Here is an 18,335-nt window from a genome sequence, read left to right on the forward strand (position 1 = left end):
GTGAATGCTTAATTATACAAACAGATTTTAATCAAGCCTTCTCAAACTCACAACTATTTTGTTTTAACTCCTTATACTTTGGATAGTTGTTGAAGCTAATAATAAATGTTGTGGGAAATTATTGATATTTAATCATAGCCCGGTTGATAATATATACGCGCGTTGCTGTCAATATTCATTTAGCCGAACATGTAAGATCAAATATTTGGTCTGACGATTCCTGTTTGTCATTACGTGCTGCGGATATCGCTTGATCCCTCTTTGGAAAAGCTTGCTTTCAATCACACCTCTCACTACAAGTCACAATAGCATCTTTTAAACACAACGGAGACATCGGATATTGAGGATTCCATCATGTTTTCCCAGAAGGGTCATTGCCGTAAATGGAACTGACATTTTCCTTGCATGCATTCGACCTATGTACTTTGTCTTCTGCTAAACATATTAGAAGCTTTGTCACTTAGATTCGAACATCTAGGTTTAGATCATATATGAGAGTCAACAGTTAATGGATGCCTTGCACACTCCTTACACAAAGCATGATTCTGGAACTCTTCAAAGACAACCTCAAAAGAATGATGGATTTTTTAATTTCTTATGAAGATGCTCTTGCTAAATTAACCAGTATCTCAGCCACTTCCATTCTTAAGTTTATTTGAAGCCATAAACATAAGTGTGATCATATGAGAAGCTACATTTATATCAAGAATGCAAGCACAGTTCTCTACCGTTCTTGACAGGTTTAGTTTTCTGGGCATTTTCGGAGGTTGAAAATTTATCCCTTAATCCGAGGCTGCATTTCCTTCAATCTCGAAGTCACACTATTGATTATGCAGTTGCTGGAAATATCATTTGGGAACTTCTGAATGCCCTTTGTTTTTATGCACCTGTAAAGCATCTGGTCGCATCTCCATCACCATTGCACTCCTATCAAGACCAGTCATATTTTGTTGCTATGTATTATCTCATCGCTATTCATTACTGTATGTGTCATTACCAACCTTTCTTAGCATGCTTTTGATTATGGCCCTCGAGATTTATAGCATGGATGTCTCTTGAACATAAACCCTGTTTTTGTTCAAACTTTATTTCGGTCGATGTATTATTACTATCATTGTACTCTCTTGAGAATTGCTCGAGAGTCGATCATTGCTTTGTGCTATAAATTCATATATTCATTTGCTGAATGTGACTCCTGGGAGCTTTTGGTATTCTGAATCCTTATTGTTGTGAGGCACTTCCATTTTTTAAAGTTATCATCTTGGGAACATCTTTGTATTGCTGAATTCTCTTTTTTTGATGTATCCATCTAACTGGTTGATGATGCAACCCTTGTGTATTTTTTCTCCAAATATCCTCAATAATTTGCTAAACCAATATTACTAAGGAAATCTTCAATCTGGAAATAAAAATGCAAACATGGAACTATTATTTCAACATAACTCTCCACAAAACTTATAGGGCACAAATCATTAAACTGCAACGTTCAGCTTCAATGTGAATCTTGTGTGATCCACTTGCATTGGCTAGAGAAGACTTTTCACTCCTGAAAACTTATCTTTTCTGTAATGTTCATTCTTTTCATTATCTCCAACATTAGTTCATAAATGGAGGCCCTAAATTTTGCAGAAATTTGGGCTCCCTCAATTCCATTGGAGATAATAGTTGAAGATAGAGATCTAGTTATGTTTGTCTTAGAGCTGATTGCATTCAATATGAATCTAGGTTGGCATAAAGAGGAAATGGGAAAAGCTCTCATAATGAAGTGAATCATGTTATTGTTGCTCAACGTCTAGGAGGAAAGGAAGAGAAGGGGGAAAAGGCAATTTCGAGAGGAATAGAGATAAGATAAAATTATTAATGTCCAACAAAAGACCACAAAAGGTCTATGGGACTGAGAGTTTACAAACAAACAACTGACAATAGCAGGAGCACCAAACATTGTCCGAGAAAAGCGAACAACAAGAAGCAAGAAGAGAGAGGCCAAGGAAAGACTAGGAGTCCTTCCTTGGCAAAAAGAAATCAACCACAGAAGGATAAGACTGTGAGTAAAGAGGAGCTCTGAACTGTCTTTGTGTACTCATGGAAGAGTGTCGCTGACGCAAGAAACCACTGTGGGGTTTGACAGATTTGGAATGGCCAGTAGAATTGGTAAAACTAGATGGCCTTTTCACAACCCGTAAATGAGATAAGGGTGTGAAAAAGGCAGTAATAAGATGATCAGAGGTATGTCGGTGAGGAATTAGTGATTATAAAGTACTATCACGTAGCAAAGTGGTCTCCTAAAGATAAAGCACTAGACACCGTTGGTCACAATAATTGAAGAAGGCTAAAAGAGAAGAACAATCTCGGAACAAACAATAGAATCTCCCTCTGATCTCATAAAAGATAGTGCAACGGAAAATAAAGTGAGTCACTGTCTCGATCTTAGCTAGAGTACACTACTTACATATACATTCACCTCTATCAATATGATGATTGGTCTGAGCATGAAGACAGTGAGAAGCAACTCTGAAAGACCCCAGAGAGATACGCAGGGCATGACATCACTGCCAAGAAAGGTAACTAGGATGAATAGTAATCCCATCACTGATCTCCAAAAATTGATCCGCATAGAAGGACATCCTTGCCCATAAGCCACCATGAGGGTTAGTCCATGTAGTGGTAATATACTATCTGTAGATATCAAGTCTGCCATGCTCATTTAACTCTTGTCGAGAGGGGAGTAGATGAGTAGGGGCATTCAACGAGAATTGGTAAGGAGGGAGACAATCGAGATCAATCCCAATCGAGCTTAGCAGAAAAGATGCTTGAGCATACTAGCAATGAGCACGAGATCTAGTATCAAAATTTGGAGTGGTAACAGAAGAACAATACGCCAGGTAGGAGTATCTATCATGTTCACTAGCCAAATCTGCAAAACCACACAAGCAATGAAGGAACCGAATTAGATCAAATATGGCCGCAAGATTGAAGGGATGAGCACCAAACTTAGCAAAAATGATACTATGAGAAGTGAACCTATGACATCTAATGATGTGCTATAAAAGCAATATTTGAACCTACTCGATTGAGGCCCAATCAGAACCAAGGAGAGAAGGCCCCCAAACCACTTAGCCATAAAGAACAGTTGGCCAAACAAGAGAGTCTAGGAGGGATAACTTGGACGAGGTATCTTGGAAATGGTGTATGAAACATTGTTCTCAAGCATAGCAAGAGAAATCATACCCTTGCTAACTCTGGACTGTATCGTTGGTCTCATACTGAAGCGGGGCCCCGAAAAATTCACTCCCAGATACATATAAGAAGTGATTTCAATCTCTTATCCCTGAAAAAAGAAGTGAAGATGAGAAGTTTTTATGCAATCAAAGATTATAACTTGAGTCTTACCCAAGTTAACTGCAAGTTGTCTCTAAACACAAAAGGAAGCCAAACCATCCAGAAGCCTTTGTAAAACTCTCCAGAGAAGAAGAAGAAGATCGAAGAAGTCTCCTTCTTGGTGGAAGAATGTTTCGAATGATCATTACACTGTTCTCAAAGCCCCCCCTCTATTGGGGATGGTGACTCTTCTCAAGACACTCTGGTGGCTGCCATGACTATTGTCCCGGATGGCTCTCTTGTTGCCCCTTCGTTGGAGACCTCCTCTATTCTACCCTTGTCTACAAATGATTCCTCCGTCGATGATTCTTCAATGGAGAAGGAGTTTGTACTCCTTGTTCCCTATCTTGCCCCTGTTCTGGATGTTCCTCTTGGTCCTGTTGGGGTCCAGGACCCTGTACCTCTCCTGCCCCTGCCCTTGTACTAGACTTTCCTCCTGTTTCAGTGGGGGGCTAGTTGGATTCGGGTTGTTCTAGGGAGATTGTTGTTTTTTCAAATTCCCTTGGGCTCCATTGTTCTGTTTCTTTAGGGGATTGGATTGCTGAGGTAGCTAAGGTGGAGGATGGTTGGACTGTAGTAAAAAGAAAGAAAACTAGGCCATCTGCTCCTCCTTTAGAAATGAATCTTCAATCATGCAAGGGAGGCTCTAGATCAAAGGGCAAATCGTGATGTATTTGGCCTTGGCTCCTTGCTAGATCTTTTCTTTTGGTTGGTGATAGGCTTTTTTGTCACCTTGGTTACCCTTAGTTTGGGGGGTGACCAGTTCTGCGTTTGTTTGTTGTACCTTTTGTTTATGCACTCATTGAAAATCTTTAGACTTGTACAAGCTTTCAGGCACCCTTCAAAACCTATTTTACTTAATCAAAAACTCTCTGGAGAAGAAGCAAGAAGAACCACATCATCCACGAAAAGAAGAATGGAGATAGAAACCTAGTGTAAGTAGCAACCAACACCTAGGAGCGAAGATTTCAAAAGGAAATCCTCAAGTTCATCAGTATACAAACCGAACAAAGTGGGGGAGATAAAAACTTAGATTTAGCTCCTAAACCAGAGAAGGAAGATCTCTCTTATTCAATGTTTTAGATGTGCAAGTATGGTCACTATGCTAAAGATTGTATAACAAGATCAAAACAAGAAGCTTCTATTGTGTTTTTATTCATCTCAACTCTTTCAAGAAATGTTCCAACTAATTGTAACACTTGATTGATTGTAACACACGTTCATGTAACATTACAAGATATTGAGATCATCGTTATGACTTGGTAGAAAGAGAAACCAACTTACGGGTGATAATTAGAAATAATGCTTGTTATTCAGTGAAAGGTGTTTGGATCATTTCTCTTCATCTAGGTTATGGCGTTCCTCTTCATTTGAGTGTTGTCTTGTTTGTTTTAGGAATCCAAAGAAATCTTGTCTCAATTTCAGCACTATAGGACAAAGGATACCAAGTGGCATATTTTGAAGGGAAAGTTCTTGCTTTGTTGAAGAACTCTAGGATCAAAACAACTTGGGTCTTTTGTGCTCATCAAGAAAATCTATATGGTCTTTCTATTTGTCCAATTCAAGCATTATTGCATGACTCCATCAATTTAAGTGAGCTATGGCATAGGAGACTTGCTCACGTACACTTTACAGCTCTTCAATCCATGGAGAAGATGGTTATCGATTTATCTAGGCTTAGTCAAACACATTATGGCATTTACAAAGAATGTGCATTGGGTAAGAATATTAAAAGTCCTTTTAATAGTAATGAAAGTAGATCAAAAGGAATTTTAGGTCATTCATTTTGATTTATGTGGACCAATGTCTGTAGTATCTTGGAGTGGGTTTTGGTATTATGTAATTTTCTTTGATGACTATTCTCTAAGGGCTTAAATTTACTTCTTGAAATATAAGGAGTTTGAAGAAGTACTTTATAAATTCAAAAAAAATTTAAGCTCAAGCTGAAAACATGTCCAAGAAAGGATCAAGATTTTGAGATCTGATAATGGAGATTGCATTTATGGAGAATTTCTGCAATGAGGTAGGGATCAAGAGGGAGTTTTGGTTTCCATATAACCCTCAACAAAATAGAGTTGCCAAAAGTAAAAGTAGATCCATAGTTGAGGCAGCCAAAGCTATGACTCCTGATCAAAATCTACAAACTTTTCTTTGGGAAAAAACTTCTAGAAATATTGTGCATGTTCAGAACAAAAGCCCTTATCAAATATTGGAAAGCTTAACTCCTGAAGAGGCCTTCACTATTGTGAAATCTAAGGTTGATGTGTCTGTTTATATTCATGTGCCTAAAAATAAAAGATCTAAACTAGAACCATCGGGTAGGAATTGAATATTTTTGTGTTACAATGAGTCTTCAAAGGCCTTTAGGATTTGGATTTTAGGGTAGAAACAAATTGAGGCTAGTAAGGATGTATCTTTCGAAGGTCAAGTCGTTGCCAAAAGATCAAAAGTATCTTCCACAAAGATAGACGACAAAGATCAGTAGACATCTCTGGATATGAACATTTCTCTTGATCATTGTCCCAAGATTCAAAGTGAGTCTATTGGATCATAAGAGACTATTGATCTAGTTGACCACATAGAACCAATTGAGGCACCGACTAGTATTTCTATAGGTCTAAAGAGACCTCTATGGGCTAGACATACTATGCAAGAAGCAAAAAAGTATGCAACTCCTTGTGGTACCTTTAAGGAAAGCAAAAGAATGCAGAAGTTGCCAAGTATGTGGCATTAATGGGTCACATTATTAAATCTGAGCTTTGTAGCTTTGAAGAGGCATCTGATTAGCAAGTGCGGAAAGATTCTATGACAAAAGAATAGCAATTTATAATCAAGAATGATGTTTGGGATTTTGTACCAAGGCTTGAAGGAAAAACAATTGTGTTCCAAAATGGCCTTTCAAGATCAAGCATGCAACTAATGGGAACATTGAGAAGTACAAAGCAAGATTGTGGCAAGAGGATTCTCTTAGGAGGGAATAAATTACTTGGAGAGATTTGCTTCTATTGCTCATGATACATCTATCAAGACTATTACTACTATTGCATTAACTAAAGGCTAGAAGTTGAATCAAATGGATGTAAAAATTGCATTTCTTAATGGTGTGATTGAAGAAGATGTGTTCATGGAACGACGAGATGGTTGTGCGATACATGAGTCTCATATTTGTAGATTGAAGAAGGGCATTGTACGAACTTAAGAAAACACCTTGTGCATGGTATAAATGGATTGATCAATACTTGATGAGCTAGGGATTCACTGAGAATGATGTAAATTTCAATTTGCGCTTAAAGCTAGTTGATGGTAAGGCTTTAATATTGGTTTTGTATGTTGATGATTTATATCTTACTTGAGTACATCATCTCATTGTTAAATGCCAGAAAGAATTAGTCTCTGAGTTTGATATGAAGGATATCAGTCTTATGCATTACTTTCTTGAGCTAGAAGTGTGGCAAAGACCCAATGAGATTATTCTTAGTCAAGGGTAATACAACATAGATATCTTGAAGAGATTTGGGATGATGGGTTGCAAGTCTTATGTATACACCTATGAAAACAATTTGAAGAAGTTGAGTGATTCCTCAGCTAGCTCAGTTTTGGTAAATCTCATCATGTACGTACAATTGATTGGATCATTGATGTATCTAGTTAGTACTAGACCAAATATTTTTGTTATGTAGTGAATGCTCTCGGTCAGTTTGTGTGTGAGCCAAGACAAATTTATCTAGTTGCAGCAAAGCATATCTTGAGATACTTGCATGACACAATGGGATATGGCTTGAGATATACTTCCTGTGAAGTTCTTAATTAAAAAGGTTATTTTGATTTTGATTGGGCTGAGGGTGTAATTGATAGAAAATACATCTCTGTATGTTTTAGTGTGGGGTTTGCCATTATTTCCTTTTGTCGCAGGAAGCAGACTTCTATGGCACAAAGCATTGCAGAAGCTAAAAACATCGCAGCATGTGTAACAACTTGAGAAGCAACATGACATCGGAAGCTCCTTGTAGGATTGTTTGGTCAAACATTTGAGCCAACTGTGATTCGTTGTGATAATCATAGCTATGTGGAGCTCTTTGTTAATATAGTATTTCATGATAGGATAAAATATGTGGAGATCAAATATCATTACATCAAAGATATAGTACTAAGGAAAGCAATTCAACCCAAGTACATTCGCATTGATGAACAAACAATTGATGTTCTCACCAAACCTCTCTCTAGAGGGAAATTTGCACATTTTAAAGACAAGTTTGGTGTTATGGAGAATGCTGCCCTTGTTGAGAGGGAGTCTCAACATCAATACCTTGCTATTTGCTAAAATGCATATTTCTTTGTGATAAAAATATGAAGGTTAAAGCCCTCTAAGAGATGTTGCTCTTTCCACTCGTAGGAGTAGCTTTGGTGGACTTACCGTTGAGAGACTATATGACAACATCACGTTGAGTGACTTCGTGATGAACACTTGTGCACATGCTTCTTTTCACACATGGGAGTAGCCATGGTGGATGTCATTTTGAGTGATGCCATGACATTATCACATTGAGAGATTCCGAGATAAACTCTATGGGTGTAGCCATTGTGAGTGTCATGTTGAGAAACTCCATGACATGGATTTCTAGAAAGATACCACCCTCGCTAAGAGGTAGTGTTGATGTCATAATTGAAATCAGTAATCTTTCTCTCCTGTGTTCAAAATAAATAAATAAATAATAGGGTCGATTCTAGTGTAGTAACACTTCATTTCAAATAATATCTTATTGAAGCCAAATAAAAAAAGACGCCTCCTCACTTTGTAATGTCATTTTGTTGTAAGAGGTTGACCCTTCATTGTCAAGACACAAGGGGTCAAGGCAAGTTTATTATTCTTCGAGAAGGCATTCACATATATACACAAATTGATACTTTTCTTGAAGGAGATCGATACTGAGGGGAATTGATTATAGTCTGCAGTGTGCATATTCACATTGGCAGAGTGGTGTTATTATCATTGCATCAGTTCTGTATAATGTTTAGCTAAATTGTATTTCAGTCTTCTGCTCTTTCATTATATATATAAGTGATATACTTGTGGCTAGGTTTTTCTCCCAAGTTGGTTGGTTTTCCCAGAGTATTTGTTGCATCTATCTTTTCATTACTTTGTTTTTCTTTTTTTCTTCATTTCTGGTATAAAATTCACATGGGTTGAGGATAAAAAGTTATTGAAACTTTGTGTTTGTTTATAATTTCCAATGGAGCCAATTGATGCATTCCATTGTAATTGCATTGGAAGGTATGCACGCCAATTTTCTTCAGCCCTCATATAGATGACTTAATCATTTCCTCAATGATACACACGAAATGGAAGGATGGCTGATGTAAAAGATTACATACATCTCAATGGGAAAAGATACTTTCTCTTTTGAAAGGGGAATTCGTAGCTTTCATAACTCCTAATTTACTTCTATGTGATGGTCTTTATGTTGGAATACATGTGGACAGTTGGCAAAAGTCATCCAATATTGGGATTGATAGAGTTTGGTATTGGCTTTGGGATCCATGAATTTCTACAATGTGTGGATTGTTTTGTAGTATGACAAAATTTGGCAGAGTTCTTGTATTTTGATGTATCAATTATGTACAATGGATATATGGTGAAGCATTCTGCAAGCTTATATGGGATTCTTATATCATCCTATAGGTTTTGGTTCATTGAGGACAAGCAGTTTCTAGGAAGGGAGAACTATAATGCCCCTTCAAATGTGATCTTGTAATTTAAATATTTAATGAGGTCATAAAAGTAATTAATCTAATTATTTAATATTATTCCTTCAAAGTAAATAATAAGGGTGACTATGCCATTTACTTGATAAAATGACTTAAATCTCAAGTGAAAATTTAATAGGCACTTTATCATTATTTCCATAAATTCAACTTAAATTAAAAAAGAGGGGAAATAAAAAAGACGAAAGAGAGAATCAAGAGGAAAAATAGAGGGAAAGCCAAGTTTCTTGACAGTGGGCTATAGAAGAACAATGAGAGGTTTAATCAAGATATACTTGGTTTCTTTTATTTTCTCTTTCAGAAGCTTGAGAGCTTTGGCGGTCTTGGTAGTTTTGTTCGGAAACCCAAATCATCTTTGGTTTGAGTATCTTCACATATGAATTCCCATAGCTGGGTGATGGAGATTGATAAACAATATGGAAGTTTAAAGCTAAGTTGCTGAATCATTGGATATTTCAGGGTAATTCCGGGTACAGATACTGGAATTAGATTCTGAAACGAATCTCTTGTGGGTATACATCTAGGATTTGTGTTTTAAAATGCTGAAATGTTTAGTGGTTCTAGTTTGATCTTTTAGACACAAAAACATGAATTTATATTAGAATAATATATTTCGAATTTTGAAATTTGTAATGGTTTTGTTCAGCATATGTATTGGTTTATGATATTCTAAATTCTATTAGCTATATGTGTGTGTGTGTGTGTGTGTGTATCAATGTACCAAAAATGTACCCAACCCTCCCTAAAAATTCTGACGCACCAGTGTTTCGTATGTACATACGCATACCCATTTCCATTCCCAATTCAGCAACTTGGATTTAAACTTCTTTATATAAAGAGTTGTTAGGCGAAGTAATATATAGATGCCATGTTCTGTAATAGGGTTTTGTGCTGGTTGAGTTAGTGTTCATTGCATGTGTAAAGCATTATCTGATATTTGATGTTGAGATTAGAGCATCTGCAGCTTTTGGTTGATTCCTAGGGGGAGAAATTGCAGATTTAATATTTCTGTGTTTCTGATCAGTGTGTAAAGAAGCCACAGGAGTACTCAGTTTACATTTTCATATCATCCTTAGCCTTTTTAGTACCGAGTGTACATAGTGCAGAACTTTATGGATCATTTTCAATGTGAAGGAAGAATGGTATGCATTGGTTAGTGTTTGGTTGTGACTGAAACTAAATTGCAGACTTGTTGAAGATATTCAATGAATATCTCAAGGTGATCTTGGTATATTCTCAGAGCTGTAGCAGCAAGGTATGCATTGGCGAGTGTTTGGTTGTGACTGAAAATAAATTTTAAATTTGTTGAGGATATTCAATGCACTACACTGGATGGATTTTGGTATGCTCTTGGACTTATAGCAGCAAGGATCTTAATTCTCTGTGTTCTCTTGTTCAATTCAAAAGTCAAGATCATGTATATTGGAAATTGTCCACTAAGAAATAATATTTGAAAGAGATTATATTCAAATTTCAATAGCAAAAATTAATCATACTGCAGTTGTCGTTTTTTAACCTTGATTGCATGTGAATGTCCATTACATTTTGGCATTACATAACCCTGCACCAAATTGGAATACAAAACTGCAATAAGAAAGAACAATCTTTGCATACAAACATTGGAGACATCAATTAGATTAGTCAAGCAAACTGTTTGACAAAATTAATCAAAAGGCAAAAAATTTATCACCACATTTGTGGTGCAATGCTACAAATGTCAAAATTGTTGTTGTCTTTGATTTAGTCAGTAAGTCAATTCAGGTCCGGGCTTGGGTGTCAGTATGGGGTTTGGGCATTGCAGATACGACTTTTTTCCCCTTGGGTATGGTTATGGGTTCCCCTGTACACACACATTCAAATATCAAGGTTATCAACAAAGTTATGAATATAAAAAGAAGAGTGATAGTAAAAAAACTCATAATTGCCAATAAAATTATAAATAAAATAGCTCATATATCATATTCATTAATACAAAAATTATAATATTCATGTCTCAAAATGTCATTACACAATGAAAATAAGAAGGAAAACTGTCAATAAACTGTATTAACTATTAAGTATAGCATAAAAAAATAACAAAAATGTATGTAATCTAAAAATAATGAAATCCTAAAACTTAACAATGAAATGTTTATACTTACTCATGCTGAAGCATACACCTAGGATAACATGAATGTTTGTACAACATAGTTTTCCACTCAAGTTTTTGCAAGTGGGCTTAGAAAATCCCTTGGCATAGATTCCTTTCCCTTGAGCTATACATTGTAGATTGAGAGGGTAACCATGATAGAATATAGGGGATGATTGGGGTGCCACAATGGATCATTTAAAATAACTCAATCAAACAGCATAGGGATAGGTCACAGTTTAGCAACAATAGTGCAATATGGAGTGAATAATTGCCTATTGCATTCTTCATCTCTCGTTATGTCAATGTAATGTCCCCACTTCTAGCAGGTTCTTGCAACTAGCTTGATCAGTTCATCATCACAACTCTCGTGAGCTAATAGTGAGATTTGAGGGTCTTAGTTGCGAAGTTATTAGGCTTTCCAGTAGCCTATGGCGAGTGTTGGCTCAATTTTGAGGGGCTTACTATTTATAGTAAGTCAGCTGGTTTCGATGAGCTCAATTGAGTTAGAGGAGTTGAGTGATGCTTTGAATTTTTATTTTGGGCTTTTGGTTTGGGATCCAAAAATCTTGGAGGGAGCTTCTATTTATTGTATGTCACCCTGTTAAGTTCATTCATCACCTTTCTTCATCAGGATCACTCTTATGTTGTTAGATTTCGATTTTGAGGCTTCTTCAGTTGTTTTTGCATGACGAGTGAACTATTATTATTCATCTAAATATGACGAGGTTGCTATTTTTGTTGGTGTTGTATGTTGGTCACCTCAGTTTGATAGCTCGTTGGACCTAGGTTGAAAAGTTTTAGATCGCAGTTACAAGAAATAGTGGCTTTGTGTGTTAGAATATTATGTTATGGTGGAAAAAGTCATTTTTGGGAGCCAAAAGAAGTTAATAAATTATATTATATGACACTTTAAAATATCTAATGTTATAAAATGATGTTGTGTTGAGGAAGTTCTTAAGTGAAGTTAAATTTGGGAAATTGGTGCCATTTGGAGATTATAAATATGAGCCCATTTGATGGGAAAAACATTTGATCATTTGATTATCTATTTGGCTTTTCTTTGTCTTTGTGACATTTTTGAGTTTGTGGATTTTTGTGCCCTTGCTAAAGTATAAGGGTTTGGTGACATTGCATGGAGATTGATTCTCCTTGATACATCTATGCCATTGTAGCTGATGTATTGCAATTGTTACTTCTCTATTGTGACATTGTTTATGAGAAGTTGGAGTTCATTATTATGGTGGTTCGAATTTTGAAATTGACATTGTTTGTGTTAATTTTAGTGTAGTTTCAGGTGGATAAAACTCACTGAAGTTGTGTGTGTGTGTGTGTGTGTGTGTGTGATATTTATATATATACAAAAATATGTGTGTTAAATAACAAACTATTATATTAAATACTAATGAATAGACATGTCCCATAAAGTGACATGTCTATCCATATTTCATCTAATATAAGAGAGATGGATGCCATTTGGAAAACACATACCAAAAAGGCAGTGCTACTACAATTAGCAAAAATCCTCCATTCATAACATGGTATCCGAGTAAAGCCTAGTAGGAGGATATCAACAAAGAATCATTATATCTGGTCATTGTTTACTAGGAACCAACAAGAGAGATAAATATAAGGAAAAGAATGACACATACACAAATAGAGGAATGAGAAGAATGCATTCAGTGATAGAGTAAGCCATATTAATGTTTGATTAACATACAATCAAGAAATTATATCATTTTTCTCTTCCTTGTTTTGGAGATGAACAACAAAGTCGATCAACCATTTCATCAAACAATTGATAAAGTGAACAAAAGCAAAAGATGAATGCTGTCTTTGTGTGACATCCAACTTGCTCGATGCGATTTGCATTGAACCACTTCAATTTGCACTTGAACCCAAGTAGAGATCAAAACTAGTGTGGCACAGAGGAAGTCCAAATCGTAAAGCAAAGGATTTGGAGTAATCCTCTTTGTCTCTATACAGGTGAATTGTGAATAGGAAAATACATCTATATGCAAACTATTCAGCATGTGGATCGAGTAGTGAAGGGTGGGTCCACCACATATGTAGAATACTAAGAAAGGCAGAGTTTATAATAAGAAGAAAAACAATAGATAATCAAAACATAATAAAGGTGACTATTGTGGAACGACTATATTTTGACCATTGTGGAAGCATCGTGGAGTAAGTGTATAAATTGGACCCATCATATTGTAAGGCCAATAAGAATGGTTGCGGAGAAAAATGTGAAAAGAGGTACAGGGTTATAAGTGATAATGAAATGTAAAAGTGTACGCAAGAGTAAAGAAATATTTATAAGAAATATGTAAGTGCTTCATTTGATATTATGTCTAAAAGATATTAAGTGGAACTCAAGATAAGGGGAGAGATATTTTTTGATTATTATATCTTGAAAAATACTTTTATTTACTTTTTGTAGTTAATCTATTATTCATACTTATATACATATAATAAGAGCTATTTTCCTTGATCTTTTTTTTTTTTCTCCGAGTATGTTCTTGTAGGAAAAGGGAGATTGATATTAGATTCAAAGGGAGTCTGACACTTCATTATAGGCAACATTGGATGAGGAACTCATTAGATTGATATTCAAAGGAAGTCTAAAAATTAATGTGTGACTACATGGTTTTAATGGGCTTGCCCCCTATGTACATGAGGAAGTGATGACAGTTATTGAAAGGTGACGATCACATAATAACTTAATTTTCTATTATGAAGGACATCTTAGGATGTTTATCTAGATCATGATATAATATTACTTTGCATGGTGGATGTTCATATGGTAAGGATTATGAGAACACGCGTGCACATAACTCATTAACATTTTGAGTAAAATGTAATGCAAATTGATGTTCAGGAGGCCATTACACAAAGTATTTGGTGAATATCATATGAGATGGCATTCAGGAAGCCATTACTCACAATACTTGGTGAATATCTTGCAACTCAACATTCAGGAGGCCATTGCTCAAACACCATATGGTGAATGTCATATGATATGACAATTAGAATGTCATTGGTCCCAACATCATTACTAAAAGTATTTAATGAATATCATTTGTTGATATTCTGAAGGCCAATACTCATGATATGAAATGTGATATCGAGATGTTGAATATCTTTTGAGGCATTCTAAGGCTCTTGATCATTCACGGCCTTGTCTCTCTATTACTGATTTTTTTGTGGCAAGGAAGGATCCTTAGTCCTTACCTTGTTTCTCTCCTTGTTTTGTTTGTTTCTTCTCTGTCACCTTTTTGGTGCTGTTGCTTGGGCCGGCTCTTTGGTTTGTATGCTCGGTCCCATAAACCCTCATGGTTTTTCGTTGAACATTAATATTATTATCTTATCTTATTTGATCAAATATATTACATTGAGGTAATATATGGTCTTGTGTTTATCCTCCCTAACTAAGAGGGAGTGTTAATGTTAGTGTAGTTTTAGTGGAATAAAACTCACTATATATATATATATATATTATGTGATATTTATATATGTACAAATATGTATGTGTTAAATAAAAAACTATTATATTAAATACTAATTACGGGACATGTCTATCCATATTTCATTTAATATAAAAAAGATGGCTGCCATTTGGAAAGCACATACTGAAAAGGCAGTGCCACTACATTTAGCAGAAATCCTCCATTCATAACAGTTTGAATCTATTTGTGTTGGGAGTGGCTTTGAAATTCATTTCCAAATTCAGTGGTCTTTCTAGGTGGCTATGTATGCACCCGTGTTTTCTTTGAAGAATCATTTGGCAGCTTCTTGAATGCTGGGCAACAATCTATAGCAGAGATTGGATTTCATTACAACTTGTGTTTTGATTCCAAACACCTGCGATTGAGTTTCAGTGGCCTGCTATTAGTTTTGGGTGATATTATTTCTGCACATTCAAGCCAACGTGACTGAATTCTGGGTGTCACTGCTGGCCGGTTTAGAGTGGGACTACTGCCCACGATATTGCTGCTAACAGCCCTGCAAATTGCACATTTATTCTATACATATCACGCCCTGCGTATGGACTGGATTTGACGCCAATAGCAACGTCTGTGCAAGTTGGGGGCCTTGGTCTTGGCATGAGTATCGTTGCAGACCTGTGTCAGCATCATTGAGGCACATGAGTGAAGACATATGGGTTTGGGCTGCATTAGAATTGTAATTCCATTACCAAGTTCATAATTGTTGCTTATTGCAAAGTTGATACAATTTGAATTTTAAAATTTTTGGTCAAATATGATCTGAATTGTTTCAAAATTTAGTGACGAGCTGTTATTTACAACTTCAGCATTTGATATTTGTGCAAATTGTTCTATCTTGGCAAAATTTAAAACAAAGAACAAATACTTTCCAAACATTATATATTCAGTGTTAATGGAGTTGCTCGCTAAGTGTTTGACAAAATGTCAAACCATTGAATTGTGAAAGAGATCAATGTTGGATTGAGTTATAGCCAATTGGGGTTATTACAGTCAATGTTGGGATTAGTGACTCCTATTTCCATGAAAAATTTCAAGCCCATGTATTTGAGGATATTGGAGATATAAGTAGCAAGCTTGTGTTTGTCATTTTTATGGTTGTTAATGAAAAATTGGTGGCATCAAATTTTAATCTAGATGCAAATGAAGATGGTGATGGAAATTTACAGAATATGTTCCCTCGAGTTTCCGGGAGGGGGATGATAGGGGACAACAGAACGGGTTTCCGGGATGGCAAAATAGGGATGACTATATAACAATAGGGAAAATTGAAATATACAAAGAAACTTAAAATATTGATAAGTAGACATGGATAAAGCATGTACTTATACATAATAGAACCTCAAAATATAAGAATTAACAAAATTTATATGTCAAATTTGTGTTACTTTGAGAGCCAAAGTCTAATTTGTTCTAGAAGTCAAAGTCAAAGTCCCCTAGGTGTCCCCAAGTCTCCAAGACGTTTCCAAGACAAGGACGGCTGAAAATAGACCGAAAGTGTGTCCTCGGGTAACATTGCTTACAAAAGATGTTTCTAGAGACATTAAATGGGACTGCCATGGAACTGGGTTGATATGTAACATCAGAAAAAATGAATGAGCCTCACTTTGTTGTGAGAAGGGCAATAAGAAGGTGTAGCCTTGGACTCCTTTGGGTGTGGCTTGGCACCCGGTGCGAACTTAGACCAAATTTGCACTACAATTCGAGGCTTGAGTGTAGAGCCTGGTAAGTTAGGTATTAGGCATAACCATAGATGGAAAACTCTCACTCAACAAAAACCCACCAACCCCAATAAAAACTTGGGGACCTAAAAATACATTTTTTTGCAAAATTCAATGAGAAGATTCATTCAATTAATTAATTAATGAGAACACAAAAGAAATCAACAAAGTTTAGAAATATATAAATGCAAAGTGGGTACAAATTCACATTCTCCTGTAGAATGTTGATGGCTAGAAGCAATATAGTAAATAGTTTCTACAAAATTAGAAGTAAATACATCAATACAATCATATCTTCTTCTTTCTAGCTCTGCTAGCATATAAGGGAAAGGGTAAAGTCGTAGAAGAGGAACCTTGCACTGGTTATCGCTGTGCCTCTTCACTCGGTATTTCTATTGACTCACTCTCCATCTTGGATGTATCTCCTTCTGCCTTTGGCATTGGCATTGACTCCTCATCACCCTCCTTAATCTCACCAAACCTTGTGACAATGGGTCTCACCAAATCTTTACCTTTAGTGAATTGTCTCATCAAATTTAGAACCAAAGGGTGATTATAGATATATTTGGTGACTTGTCGTGCATCGTATCTTTACCTTTAGTGAATTGTCTTGTCAAATTTAGAACCCAAGGGTGATTATAGATATATTTGGTGACTTGTCGTGCATTGTCCACAATTGGAGTCATCCAATCAAGTTTCCCTATGTCCTCAAAAAAAAAGTCAAGAACATGCACTGCACAAGCTGTTAAAAAAGGAGTGGAGTGTCTCTCTTGGAGGATTCTACTTGACATATTAGTGAAAACTCAATAATTAGTTTTCAACTTTTCATATTTTACATCAAACCTAAATTGAATAACTATCATTTATTAATATTTAATATAATCATATGCAACATAATTTAAAAATACTTGCTGCTAGATATGTTGTCACATTATCTAGTGATGATTTGCACCACATTTTGTACTCCCACCTCCATTACAACATTCTCCAACATTAATGCCAATGTTGGTGCATTTTTCACCTTGTTGGAGGCATCAACAAATTTTCAAAACATTACATTATCTTTGCAAGCAACCAAAAAATTAATAATAGTTCTATTCTTTCCATCTATCCACCCATTGGATAGAATGGTGCAGCCATATTTCCTCCACTCTTTTTTTTGTAAATGTTACTTAATTTTAACTCATGTTAAAATTCAGTTCTAAAATATCAAATTGAGTAAAGCATACATGTTTATCAGTTTCAAGTCATACTCAAAATTGCAAAATAGAAACACTTTTCATTCATATTGAAAGAATAAATAATGTCCTTGTATTATTGACCATGATAACACAATTAATATTTACAAGCATGAAATGATAAAAAGATGCTGAAAGTGAATTTCTCTCACACAACTGACCGTGAGAGCAGTCCCTATCTATTGATGTATATTCCTACTCTACCAAAATAAATAACATGAAAGAATTAGAAAGAGAGGAAAGGTCATGGGCACCAGTCATTGCTTGTAATGACTGGTTGAGTTGCATCCACTCGCTTCCATCCATTCATTGCCTCAAACCGTGTCCCTTCCATGCATTCGATCCTTGCCTTCACAGAAAAAGGTTGTTAGATCCAATGGATCTAAGCAATACCAACACCTCACCTTGCCTCACATTCATATTCCTATCATGCTACTCATCTCAACAAAGTAAAAACATATATGAGCAGAAAGGGAACACAATCATGACACAATGCTTTATTACTAACATGTTTGTTTCCTGTGCGACATGATTATCAGAAATAAGATCACTTGAAGAGCTCATTTAAACAGTAAAAAATGAAGTACTAAAGGGATGTATT

The 18,335-nt window shown here is 35.7% G+C and overlaps 1 protein-coding gene and 1 long non-coding RNA gene across 5 annotated transcripts in view; one reads left to right on the plus strand and one right to left on the minus strand.

The window, feature by feature from the left end:
- The window catches only part of LCAT3 (lecithin:cholesterol acyltransferase 3), a 189,902-nt gene that overhangs the window by 155,099 nt on the left and 16,468 nt on the right, over positions 1–18,335 (plus strand). The window lies entirely within an intron of this gene.
- Positions 1–18,335, minus strand: part of LOC149562316 (uncharacterized) — a 105,396-nt gene that overhangs the window by 69,601 nt on the left and 17,460 nt on the right. The window contains exon 2 of one of the 2 annotated variants that reach the window (XR_016363915.1): positions 17,989–18,083. This is a non-coding gene — a long non-coding RNA (uncharacterized LOC149562316). Of the gene's footprint in view, positions 1–17,755; positions 18,084–18,335 lie in introns of those variants that run through there. The other variant, XR_016363916.1, reaches the window with a different exon arrangement.

Source organism: Cupressus sempervirens, chromosome 4 (assembly GCF_028749045.1).
Source record: "Cupressus sempervirens isolate cs-2001-9-10 chromosome 4, ASM2874904v1, whole genome shotgun sequence".
NCBI lineage: Eukaryota > Viridiplantae > Streptophyta > Pinopsida > Cupressales > Cupressaceae > Cupressus > Cupressus sempervirens.